Raw genomic sequence first — 12617 nt, 5'->3', positions numbered from 1 at the left:
CGCCCCGGCTGCTCCCCCACTCTCACCTTACCCCGCCCCCCTCAAAAACCCTCATCAGGATCTTTCATGGTCACTCAAGTCATCATCGACCGCTTTATCTGAAGGCATTCGTGCGATCCTGTGCACGAAGTCATCCAGTAAACAGAGGAGAGAAAGGCTACACCTGGGTTACCATGAACATCATGACAAAAGCTAAACTGACTTCAGTCAATATTATACCGTGCACCTTAAACAAGGTCTTTCTGTATTATTGTTCACCACCAACACACAGTAAGCCAACGTCTGGAATATAGTGTTATCAGCTGTCAGCTGTGTTCGTGTGTCAAACTGACAACAGACAGATGAGGTGTTTCCAGGTCAGAGACCATCATGCAAGTTACAGAATTAACCATAAATAATAATAAATGACCAGTGATCTTTTAAGAATCTAGAAGGCTGCTGAACACCACTGAATTGCTGCTGTTCTGATTACTGAATTATTTTGACTCACATTTTAAAATAATACAGTTTAGCATTAATATATACAAATATAATCAAGCATAAAGCTTTTTTATTTTGTTTTACATTGTGCAAATTCAGCACAGACCTGTGTCATTTAAGGCTACCTGGAGTAGGAACTCAAGTAATTGCAGTATCAAACTTGGTAAATGGGTTAAAAATCTAATCTCCAATGGAGGGCAAAGACTTACTTAAATACATAATTGCACACAAACATGCATGGACAGTTACATACATTGTAACCTACATATGTACATGCATACAGTTACAACTATAGATTTACAGTGTCTGTGAAACACCTCAAAAGTAACTTTTTGTGTAGAGGCACTTGCATGCATATACCAAAGGGTGCATAAGGTGTCTGATTTTCAAGATATCTCTCATGTTTATTACTTCTGTTTTAAAATGTGATAAATGGTACTCTTTCATAAAGATGGGCCCTTTACAGAAACAATGCCAGTCATCATCAATCCAGTGAGCTGGTATCCGGTTTCCAAGGAGGTCTAAGCACCCCCTAATCCAATCCAGTCTTTTCATTGGTGGCCAAGTGGGCAATTCTCAATGGGTTGTTTCATGGTCAAACAGGGCATCTGCCCAACATGGAAAACACAAAAGCTTCCGAAAGACAAATATTTAACTGGTCAACTTTACAGAGTTACAAAGACAATATCACCTTTTTTCTCAAAAACTGTACATTATTTTTAATGCACAGCACACATTTAAATGTCTTTGTCTCTTTTGGGCTGTGGTAGTGGAAGTGTCGGTAAGTCAGGTTTTCTTTTCAGTTTTCGTCATATGTGTTTCTGCCATCTGTAAATCTGCTCGAATGGATGCCCAGAAATACAGATCCACAGTTCTGGCAAATATGTTCCACAAACACCTCATGGCCTGTAAATCTGTGAGTGATCAACATAGCACACATGATGATGGAGTATATTTAATCGTTAACATCTGACATTTTTATCTGCTCATTAAAACTCATTTTATGATTCAGTGTCAGTTCTGCAAATGTCCAATAACTTTTAAATTATTGATCTTATTATGTGATAAACCACTCACAATAAGTATACTCAACAGTACAGAAAAAAATTTGACTGATGCATGTTCATCGGAAATGTGCATCTGAATAAACTAAAAGTGCCACAGTCGCTCTGCATTGCCTCTCTTTCTGTCAGTGTGCCTGAGCTGCATGTCAGTGTGTGTGAATAGAGGATCTGCATGGGAACATTCCAGCACTGTGCTGGCTGTTACAGCAGGCACGGCAGCTGGCAGACAGCAGGCATGCAACTGTTATTAGGGTGGACCATGGCAAAACAAAACACATCAAACAAAGCCTTTTTATCTGACACTACACAGTACATGTGGTCATGGTCATGTCGCTTATGGAGCAATACACCTGGGACATGACATGAAGTAATTAATAGGTGAAATACAAACACTTCAAATGTCCATTTAAAACTACATTATGGACATATTTCATGAATAAAAAGGGACACTGTCTAACACTGAATCAGCCTTGGACAATGCTTTTTGGAGCCGTCAGCCCACTGATTTATTGAGTGTTTGATTGGTTTAAACTAAAATCTTATATATCTCATGTGGAGAAAGTATCAGATACAGCAATATTGTCTTTCTTAGGGGTTTTTTTTTCTTACCAAAGAGGTAACATAAGGAGTTACAACTTAAGACCAAACACTTCTTGAAGCAATTTTCACTGTTCTATGTTTCTAATTAAGAATAAGCACAACGAAACAGGGATGACGGCAAGCAGTAGAGGCAAATTGAGGTAATCCTGCAGCGTCTAATTGCAAATAAAGAAAAGCTGCTAAAGCGCTGCACCAAACACAGCAGCCACCATGGTTACAAACCACTGAGAAAATGGCAGACACTGTGAATGGGTTCAAAATGAGAGGCAGTTTAAGCATATTCAGGGTGAAGTTGGCATCATTTCGAATGTTACATGACTTGGTTGGACAATTCTGGCCTGCAAGGCGTTCCCTAATGTGTCAGCTCATAACGCTGTATGACAGAACTTGGATAACAAATCTCTGCTCATATTGGTGATAAGGCAAAAGAGTCTGTGGTCTCAAAATAATACAAAACATTACCAAATATTTCTTTTCTGGGGGATATACAGTCTAGTATTGACTGTGTGCCAAAGATAATTTAATTGATCACTTTAGTTTTTCCAAATGCCTTTCTGAGGGTAAACAGATGTTAAGAAACAAGGCAGCAAAAATCCAGTTACCGCACAAGCTTACAGAAAAGGCTCATTGAGGTTGGTGCAGACAAACTCTCTCCAGCTCAGATGTTTTGTGGACACTCATTATATATAGACACATTTGACTGTTTTCTATATATTGTAGTTATTGTATGTAAATAATGATGATAATATTCTCTGTTAAAGAATCACTTCAGCATCACGTTTTATTTAATGTTTTAAGATAAACTGAAGGATTAGTTGCTTCTAAGAAAATTCTCAACAGCTAAAAAACCTTCTCAAACCCCAGCAACTAATGTCAAAATTGTTAATTCAAACATAAGCAAACAACTCAATAGAAAATGAATGTGAATAACTACAACACACAATGTGGTTCTATGTAAAATCAGATCCCTCTGAACTCAGAGAATCCAACTGTTCCTGATACTTTGACCTTGTAGTGAAGTGAACAACATATGTGGTTTAGTGTGGAATCAACATCTGGTTTAGTATTTGGGAAAAAGAGGAAAATAATGTTTCATTGCCATCTCAGGGAAAATACAGAAGAAATATGTTGTTTATCCACAAAAGGCTATCAAAAGAGTTTAATCTATTCAACTTGCCCATAAAACTAAATCCTGCTTACAAGTTGAAAACATATGCCACTCAAGGACAAAGTATGCATGTGTCTGAATCTTTTATCCAGCGTTTTTCCAAACTAATCTCCAACTTTACAGAGTATTTGATTATGTCAACTTTTATTGAAGCTCACAAATGGGCTTTAATTTTGTAATTTCTCCAGGGAGTTTAACAAAATAAATGTCATATCTTGGAGGAGTTTCATACACAGTATGTTGGTTGCTGCTGGAGGTTCTGTAAACGCGAAGCATCACCGATGCTTATGAGTCAAAACAGACAGTGGTGAAGCTGGTGGTGACTGACTCCAGCTGGGTCAAGGGGAGTGATGAACATGTAAGCAGCACTGAGCTCATGTAATTTATCGCCCCAGAGGCCCTATGCAGAAGGCAGTCACAAAACAGCTCCCTGCACAGCTGGGGGGCTGGGCAGGAAGTTGCATCCAGGCTAGTTATCTCCTCAAGCCCATGTGCAAAAAGGGAGACTTAAAAAAAAAGCTTGTGTTTCAATTAGATCCCCCTAGACTCCTCCTGCTCAAAACCATACAAGAGTGTGAAATGGAGTGAGAAAACACAGTCTGGCCACAGTGTAACAGTGCCACAAATCGTGTTGGATCTGCTGCCCCGGATTTCTGATGGTTTTAAGAGTGAAATGAATTGGGAGTGGCCAGCTTTGGAGGACTCAACTGACAGACCCAACTCTGGGAATGGAAAAAACAAAGAGCAAACTATGCACACCCTCGTGACTCAGCCTCCAGAGATAATTGGGTCATTGCAAATCTGTTACTCTCCACAGTGTACAGGATTCATCATGAAGAATCAGCCGTGCTGTGAATGTTCAGGGGTTAAACATTTAATTCCCATCCATGGTAAACAAAGAGATGACAGGAAGGTGATGGGGGAGGAAGTTGAAATGGACATTGTATCAGAGCTAGTTATTCAGTCTCTCCAGCAAACATTGCCCTAATACTGATGTAAACTCTTGCTGGATTCCCCCACCACTCCCATCATGTGTCAGTTGGCAGCAGAGGCCATGGGCAGGGACCACGTTACAGTTAATAGTTCCTTCCATGAGATCAAAGTTGAGCATTAGGCTACATTTTACATGTTGTGTGAAGCTGTTTCATAAATTGGCATGTTGGTAATCTGTTCCTGTTGGGAATTGATTGTTAAAGGAATTGCACAGATGGCAGCACAGACAAGAGCTTTTACATCAGTTTATACTATGCTGCCACCTAGTGGTTTATTTTATGGTGGCCTCCAGGTGCAAAGTATAACAACACTGAAAGAAATACATTTCTCAATATTTAAGTTGCACTTCTGCCAGCTGTGTCCAAACACAGAGAAAATTCTAATATATTCACTCAATTTTTCAGTATTTCAAGTTCTTCTTACATAAACACATGCTACAATCCCTCAGCTCGTCCTAGAATATCCATATTGTATCTACCACAATAGTCCCCAATTGTCAGATGAAGGAATACACAGTGATGGAAAGCTGGCAAACTCAAATTTAATGTCCATGTACACTCACTGAGATGATATCATTGCATTCACGCCAGGTTAAAATTGGTCATACAAAGCTGTTTCATTTAAGTTGTTTGACCAGGAAGATTACAGTAATACCCTAAATTTATGTCCTGATGTGAATGACAGACAGTTATTTGTCTGTCTGTGCCTGTGTTCTCTGATTCCATAATGTATTTTGTCCAGTGATGTTGTGCTCTGCTTCACCACTGTATTATTTATTATTGACTCAGAATCCATCAATTTTCTGTCATAATGTGGTACACCAGAGGAAACGCACTAAAAGCTTGACTGAAATGTTTTATAAACAGATTAATCAAAAACTAATGTATATTCTGATAGAAATCCTCTGTGTTCAACCCAAATATTCTCACTCATTAGTTGGTTTGGACCGACCTTGATAGAAGAAGATGGCTGCATGTGAAAAATAGCACACACACACAGCCTATACTGTATGTTTACCAGCAGATTATTAAGCATTTTCAATTAAAAATGGCATTAATGTGATTTTTCTACCTATCACAAAGTCACATTTCTCTAGAGGACTCCTGTTATGTTACTTGACAGATTAAGAAAGTAGTGTGGTTGAGTTTACCTGAGGGAAATTATCAACTCCTCGGATGACAGGCGACTTATGTTATTTGAATGGTATCACCTCCAAGCAGCTGCTCGCCTGTTGACTCTCCTGAGACTGGGATGAAGGCATGTAGTCTTGTGAGTGAATGTGTGCCTGCTTTACATCTCTGTCCTTCCTGAACTTTTAAGATTTACATTTAAAAAAGAAAAAAAGGTACTGGTACTAAAGGATATTTTTCAGTTATTTTCTGGGATATTGTGTGTGAGGTTTTTTTTTTTTTTTAACATATAACTAATTTTTGTTAGCTATTTCACTATTTTTTGGATTCTTTTCTAGTATTTATTAACTGTATTATTGATAATCTTTCTGGCTATTCTGCAGTTTTCTGCCTGATAGTTTTTTTCTTTCAAACAATTCTTTGTCAAATATTAAACTAATATTTCCAGAGTTTACAGAATTTTTTGGAAATTTTACAAAAGTGTTGTATATTTTGATGTTTCTTTTTCCTGATATCTTATTACTTTGTTGGATATTTTAATAATATTCTTCAGATATTTAATTATTTTTTGCCAGATATTTCAAATATATATTTCTGTAACGGGGCTATTTGTAATTTTTTCTGCCACCAATCATGGTTTCTTGCCAGATAAAGGTGATAGTCACTTGCCAAGAGCTTTAGCCATCAATGCATTTACAATACAAGAGATTAACAGGTTAGCATATGCCCTCTGAGCAGTGCTCCTTCCTCAGGGCAGTCTGGATAATACAGTGAGTCACTATCAGAAAGATGATAACTTTTACATCCTCTATTATCGCTGCAGATTCTTTTTTTTTCCACCTATATAGTGAAACTGAGAATTTGTCCTTCTCCTTCCGCATTTATAAGAATAACAGGATGTGCTCTTAGTGTACTATAGAGAGGTGTACATACATAGTCACCAAATCAATATATTGAACAGGTCTGTGGATGAATAACCTTCAATACTTTCTCTGTAAACACTTATCTTTGAAACTATTACCAGTCCCAATGGCAATTATATCAAACTGAGGAGTAGCATCTTTCAAGCTTTATATTGAAGTAATGTATCATAGCATCCATTTGTAGGCTGATTACTGTCCACCACCCATGAACATAATTTCCATGCCGTGTCTTTCCCAAACACAATGTCAATACTAATTAGACATAAATGCATCTTCTCATATTTTATTCATGTACAGGTTTGGTGACCTCCAAATGGTGATGTTTCACAGTGGTTTTGTACTTACTCCAAGAAACAGGACATGATTCTCAGAGATGCCATTGGTGATCTAAGTTGCACATTAATACTCTGTAGACCATGAGCTCCTTGCATTGTTTGGAGTGATTACTTATTTGCCAAATTGATTTTATCTGCATGCTCTCCCTAGTGCTGCCACAGCTCCTGTTCTTTGCTTGGAAAGAACAAATTAGGTGAATGCTATGATGGGAACAGGCAGAGTTCGCCACATTTATGTCAGTGTGACACACAAACCTATTACATTAGAAAGTACTTTTTCTTCTTTGTGATCACATTAAAGCAATTTACCAGCATGCACCCTGAGATGATCTACAGCTCTACAATTGTGCTATAATATGCTGTTTATGTTGACGTTACTATGTGTGCATTCGTGCCTGCAGCTCTTCTGTTTCAAGGGAAATTGGGCTTTTATTGTGAACATAATGGTAGATTGTCTTTTGCTGAACTAGTAATAGCAGGCATTCATTACCAATTTCAATTATTTTTCCAATGGCTCACCGAAGATGGTTTTAGAGTCTAGCAAAAAGGACCATTTTGACCTAATTTTCTTTGCTTTAGATATGGCAATTTAAGATATGGATTTTCAAAAAAGTAAAATATCCAATTTTGCAGCATAAAATTGCTTTTCAGGATGTTTGAGCTTGTGTATCATTAAGCAATTTGTGTATTTTCTACTCACAGCACACATTGTACAAAGAGAGGGGAACATGGCTGGGCTCTGCTCAGTGATAGAGGCCAGTTGAGTGTCATTATTTTCTCTAGAGGCCATGTTTCATTAAAAAATAGACCCATCAGAGTGGGGAACAAGTTCATCACTGAACCATTGATCCACACTCACTGTCGTGTGTGTGTGTGTGTGTGTGTGTGTGTGTGTGTGTGTATTCTATTAGAGCTTTGCAGACAAAACAAGTAAAAACTGTGGTGACTTACTTCACTGTGTATCAATTTTCTTAGTTTTACTACATTACCTATCACTGGGCAGTAAATGGTGGTATTTCACCATCTCGTTCACCAGTGCATCTTACATTCCATGAATCAACAAGCTGTTGATGAAGCTGCACATTCTCGCTTCGTGGGAAGTGACTTTTTTTTTTTTTTTTTTTTTTTTTTAGGTCAGTGCTCTCGTACTTTCTGTGCAGCCCTTTTAGGACTGCGAAAGTCACAGAGGGGAGATGTGCTGCTGTCAGGCAAAGCATCTCTCACGACACCATCAGTTGTACTGCTATCAAGTCGCTCTCTCTGTGAGTGCTCCCAACAGCTGAGTCTCAGCCCATAACCCTGGAAGACTTGGGACACTGTGTAAATATAGTCTCCTGGTATAAAATGTTCCTAGTGTACAACATTAAACCCCCACGACTGATAATTACGATAATCTTGGAATAATAATTTTGTGTCAGAAAAAAAAAAGTTTAATCATCGTGTTAAAAAGTGCTGAAAAATGCATCTAATCCTTCTCCCTCATTGTACAATCTGGGAATGAATATGAATATGCAAATATTGTTCATTTCAAAATAAGATGTCAAACTGTGTGGACATACACATTCTGCACAGCAAAGGTCAAACATTCAAGTGAAGTAACAATAAACACATCAAACTAGGTAGGCAAAACCAGACAAATTATTTGTGCTAAAAATCAAATTCAGTGTTTTTAAAAAATCATTTAAAATGTGATTTTTTTGGATTATTATTTTTAAAGTATATCTGACCTTTCTGTGTCTCCTTCTTCATTTGCTTAAGACTATTGACTGGGGCCAAATTAAACTGTGCCTGATTGTTTCTCTCCAGCTTGATGAGAACAGCTGCACCAGATCAATATATCCATTTGTAAAGTAAAATCTAATTGGAAATTGTTGCCCATTTGCGAACGCTCTCAGACACAGCAGCAGACCCACTGGCTGGCAGGCAGGCAGGCAGAGCCAGTGGGTGCTTTTGGCAAAACCAGATAAGAGTCGTTTGTTATCTGCCTCATAATGAGAAATCAAACAGATTCCTCTGCTTATGTGGATCTCTCTTCCCGAATATATTGGCAGCGTTTAATTGTGTTCGCCAGCTGAAGCCCTCTCAGCTTTTGAGGTTTCATTCGTCATCAGAGAAATACAGCTGCTCCAATCCGCTTATCAATGTGTGTCTCGGTGATGTTTCCATGGAAACTGTGTTTACTGCCCCACAGTGTTCTAAAAATGGTTCCAAAGTGATAACAGTGCCAGACTAGTGAAAGCAGTGAAAAGATGTGATGGACAATGACAATGATTGACATTGTAACAAATACATTTTAAATCTAGACTTATAAAGCATGGCATATGTTCTTTACACACTGTTGAAAAAAGATTCAGTGTTTCTCATTTTCCTATGTAACATTTCTAACATGCTAAATTGTTTGGATTTACCCATTTTAGTCCCACTGATTGCTTTGAGAGAATGATGAATTAAAAATATCTCTCCCTCCGTTTCTCCTCTCCCCCTCTCCTCTCTGTATGTCTTCTCTTCATAAGTCTCACTGGCTTCTCCAGCGAGATGCTGAATATGTTTGTTGGTGAGTACAATTTAGATGGAGTCAAATTAGAAACTGAGCTTAACCCTGTGGCAATCTATGCACAGTGTGAAGTCCAAATTGCGAAATTAAAAAAGGCTAATTTCGTTATTTCTCTTTTTCTTCTAATAATGTGAGATATTTCCTTTAATGCCATGAGAAGATCTTTTGTGAGTTTCCACAGCTGTGACAGCAGCCTCCTCATTTCTGCCTTCTGATTATTCCCCGTCAGTCTTTTCAGCCAAATGTGAAGGACGTGACCAAAATCTTTAAACTATTTTCTCTTTCAAAAGATGAAAAAAAGTATACATAAACAATCCGCTTTTATGCACAATTATCTAGTGATTATCTATTGGAGTATATCTAATTCTCTATATTATAATATTAATTTCTTCTCATATGGTCAATGCTATGAGATGTCTTTTGGAGAAGACAATTAGAGACAGAGGAGGCGGTTACAGCCCTGTTCCCATGGCAATCAGCTTGGCGGAAATAACTTTGCATTCATCAAGTTTAAAGTAGGATTTTACCATCACCAGGGGAAAATTGGGTTTCAGTAAAGCTCTGATATCTTGTTTAATCATCTTCCATGTGATCAGTGTGAAGGAACTTTTTTTTTTTTTTTTTTTTTTTTTTTTTTTTTTTTACTTCAACTGAACTTCTAAAAATCTGATCATGATCTTGATGGTAGGGATTTCTTTTGTTTCCTTTGGCATGTTATTTGATAATGAGATTAATTAGCATACTCAGCAGATGATTAAATTAAGTTAAATTTACTTTTCTTTTTTCTGGATAAAATGGGAAGAAAAGAAAAGAAGGAATATTGTTTCTTTTCATTGGACACTGTGTGATGCCTCTCTGTGTGTTCTTGTGATTCATGGCTGTGAATAAGTGACAGAAAAGGCTGTGATAGTTCTTATTAAATTATTTATAAGTTCAGACCACTGACTGGTCAGACAGTGAATTCAGTCAACCTTTGACTTAATGAAAGTGGAGCTTTTCCAAAGACACATATAAGACCTGGAAGCTGTCAAGTATCTTCTCTGACCGTCTCCACATCATGCCCACCACCTGACCTAAGAATCTAAGACTTTCTCCTAAATAAGATCTGGACCATTTTACTGTAAAAGACTGTATGTGACAAAACTCTATTCTGTTATAATAATTCCAAAATAGTAGCTAAATACAAGTTTTGGTTATAAAGTAGCACCATCCAAAATGACATAGTCTGTTTAATTTTTGTTTTGCACATTTTACTTTACATTAAACATACTGGTATCAGTTTTTAATAAGTCACTCTTTATTAATATCATTTGTAAGGAATAGCTTTATCAATTGGTAATAAATTATTTATACTTTATAGAGCACTTGTAAAACATTAACAGGATTTCAGGTAATGATTTGTTAAACTCTATTAATGTCATTAGTTACAGCCTATAAACAATTAATAAAGGGCAAGTAATTTTGCTATAAAATGTTGAAAGCTTGATAATGGTAGGAGACACATATTGTGGCTGTATCCTAACATCCTCAGTAAGATACAACAGATCCATTGTTTTAGTAATGGCAGCGTCTTTGACATTTATATGTTTTATAAGCCATCATAAACTTTAACTGGTGATGGCACTGGTTACATGCTTTTTCTCTACCTCACATCTTTTCATGAAGTATACAATCATAACGGAGGAGCCTGAAGACATATAGAGGGTGGATGATGCAATGAAGGCAACATAAAGATCAATAGTTGTATATTTGAATATGGTACATCTGTCAGCGTGGCTCTGTATGTTTCAAAACAAACTGAATGCACTGAACATTGTACAAATATCACCATCTCTTCAAAGATTTTATTGTGGTACTCTTGCTTTATCTGTAAATTTTCAATATGACATTTAGCATTTGAGGCCTGAGCCAAAATGTGAATGTTAATCACATTATAGCAAATGGTAAACAACAAAGAAAATGATTGATGAGAAATACTACAGCTGGATCCTGAATAACAAACACACATATACTGTTTTGAGGTAGACTTAAACTTGCCAAATAACAATTTCAGTTTTGGAAGAAAACATCAAAGTAAATATAGTTCCGGCACGTCTGTGGATATTGTAAACCTGCAATACTTTCTGACAGTTTAAAGCAAGACAAATATGATGGGTAGAAGGAGAGACATGGCAAGTGTCCAGTCAAGAAGATACTGATGCTTGATAATAGAAAACAGAGTTTCTGTGGGGTGCCAGTGATCCTTTTTATTTCTTTACTTCAGGAAAACACACAGCAGGGACAGGGACAGACAACTGGGACAGAAAACAACCCTCCCTGGTACTAGATGTTGCTCGCTTCTATAGAACTGAATTCATTTTGACTGTGACATTCAGTCATCTTTAATGTGCTCTTCCATTAGACAGGCTGCATGCTAATCACTTTTGTGAAACCATGTTTGTGCAAGCACATCATGTCTTCTTTTCTAGCAGTGAGCCTTTAACTGCATACCTGCACACACTCCACTATATGACAACAATCATAACGTTCCCTGTATCCTCTGACAGACTGGGTGAGATGTTCCAACTGACTACATTTGACAGTATTCCCTGCCATAGGAATTTTCCCACTACATTAAGGTGGAATATCAACACACATTAATATTCAACACAAGACTCTGCATACAAGAGCTTAGTTTCCCCATAAATATCTAAAAACACCAGAGAATAAGCACTGCCATTCTATCAGTGTTCTTCTCATGTATAATTGGTCCCATAACATACATCTAAACTCTACTGAAGGGAAATACTGATGTAAACCAGTTAAGCAATTGAAATTGCATTCAATCTTCAATCTATTCTTGCATCACTTTGACAGCTGCGCAACTCCAGTGACAACGCTCAGCGAGACAAGCCTGCAAGCTAGAAATAGATAAATAGTGAGCCAGTGTCAACACAGAGCAGATACTGGCCAGGGAACAGCGTGTATGTGTGCTGTTTAAGGTTTGGGTGGCTGCACAGAAACTGGAATTCAGCAGGGAAGACATCCTGACATGCAGATCTGGACGAAAATGTGAGGGACTCGCTCGAAGAGTAATTGCTTAACAAACTGAACACGGCCATTAATGTTCAATATAATGTACACATCCTGTAAAAGTGCTGTGGCATTTCACTCAGTTGAGTGAATGTGCAGAGACAGAGTGACTGTGGAGCGTGTACGGGGGTCTAGACTGGGGATCAGCGGGTTTTCAGTGCTCAGTGATGGAGAAAGGCTCTGTGGCTGTCAGGGTGCTCCCACTGATGAAGGAAAGCTGTGATTGACAGATGAGTCTTAGTGAAGACCAGGGCTGCTCTCTACACTTGTCTTGAGGGATAACTTGACCTAAGGAGTG

This window comes from Lates calcarifer, linkage group LG1, assembly GCF_001640805.2.
Source record: "Lates calcarifer isolate ASB-BC8 linkage group LG1, TLL_Latcal_v3, whole genome shotgun sequence".
Classification (NCBI taxonomy): domain Eukaryota; kingdom Metazoa; phylum Chordata; class Actinopteri; family Centropomidae; genus Lates; species Lates calcarifer.
This window is presented reverse-complemented; position numbering follows the sequence as displayed.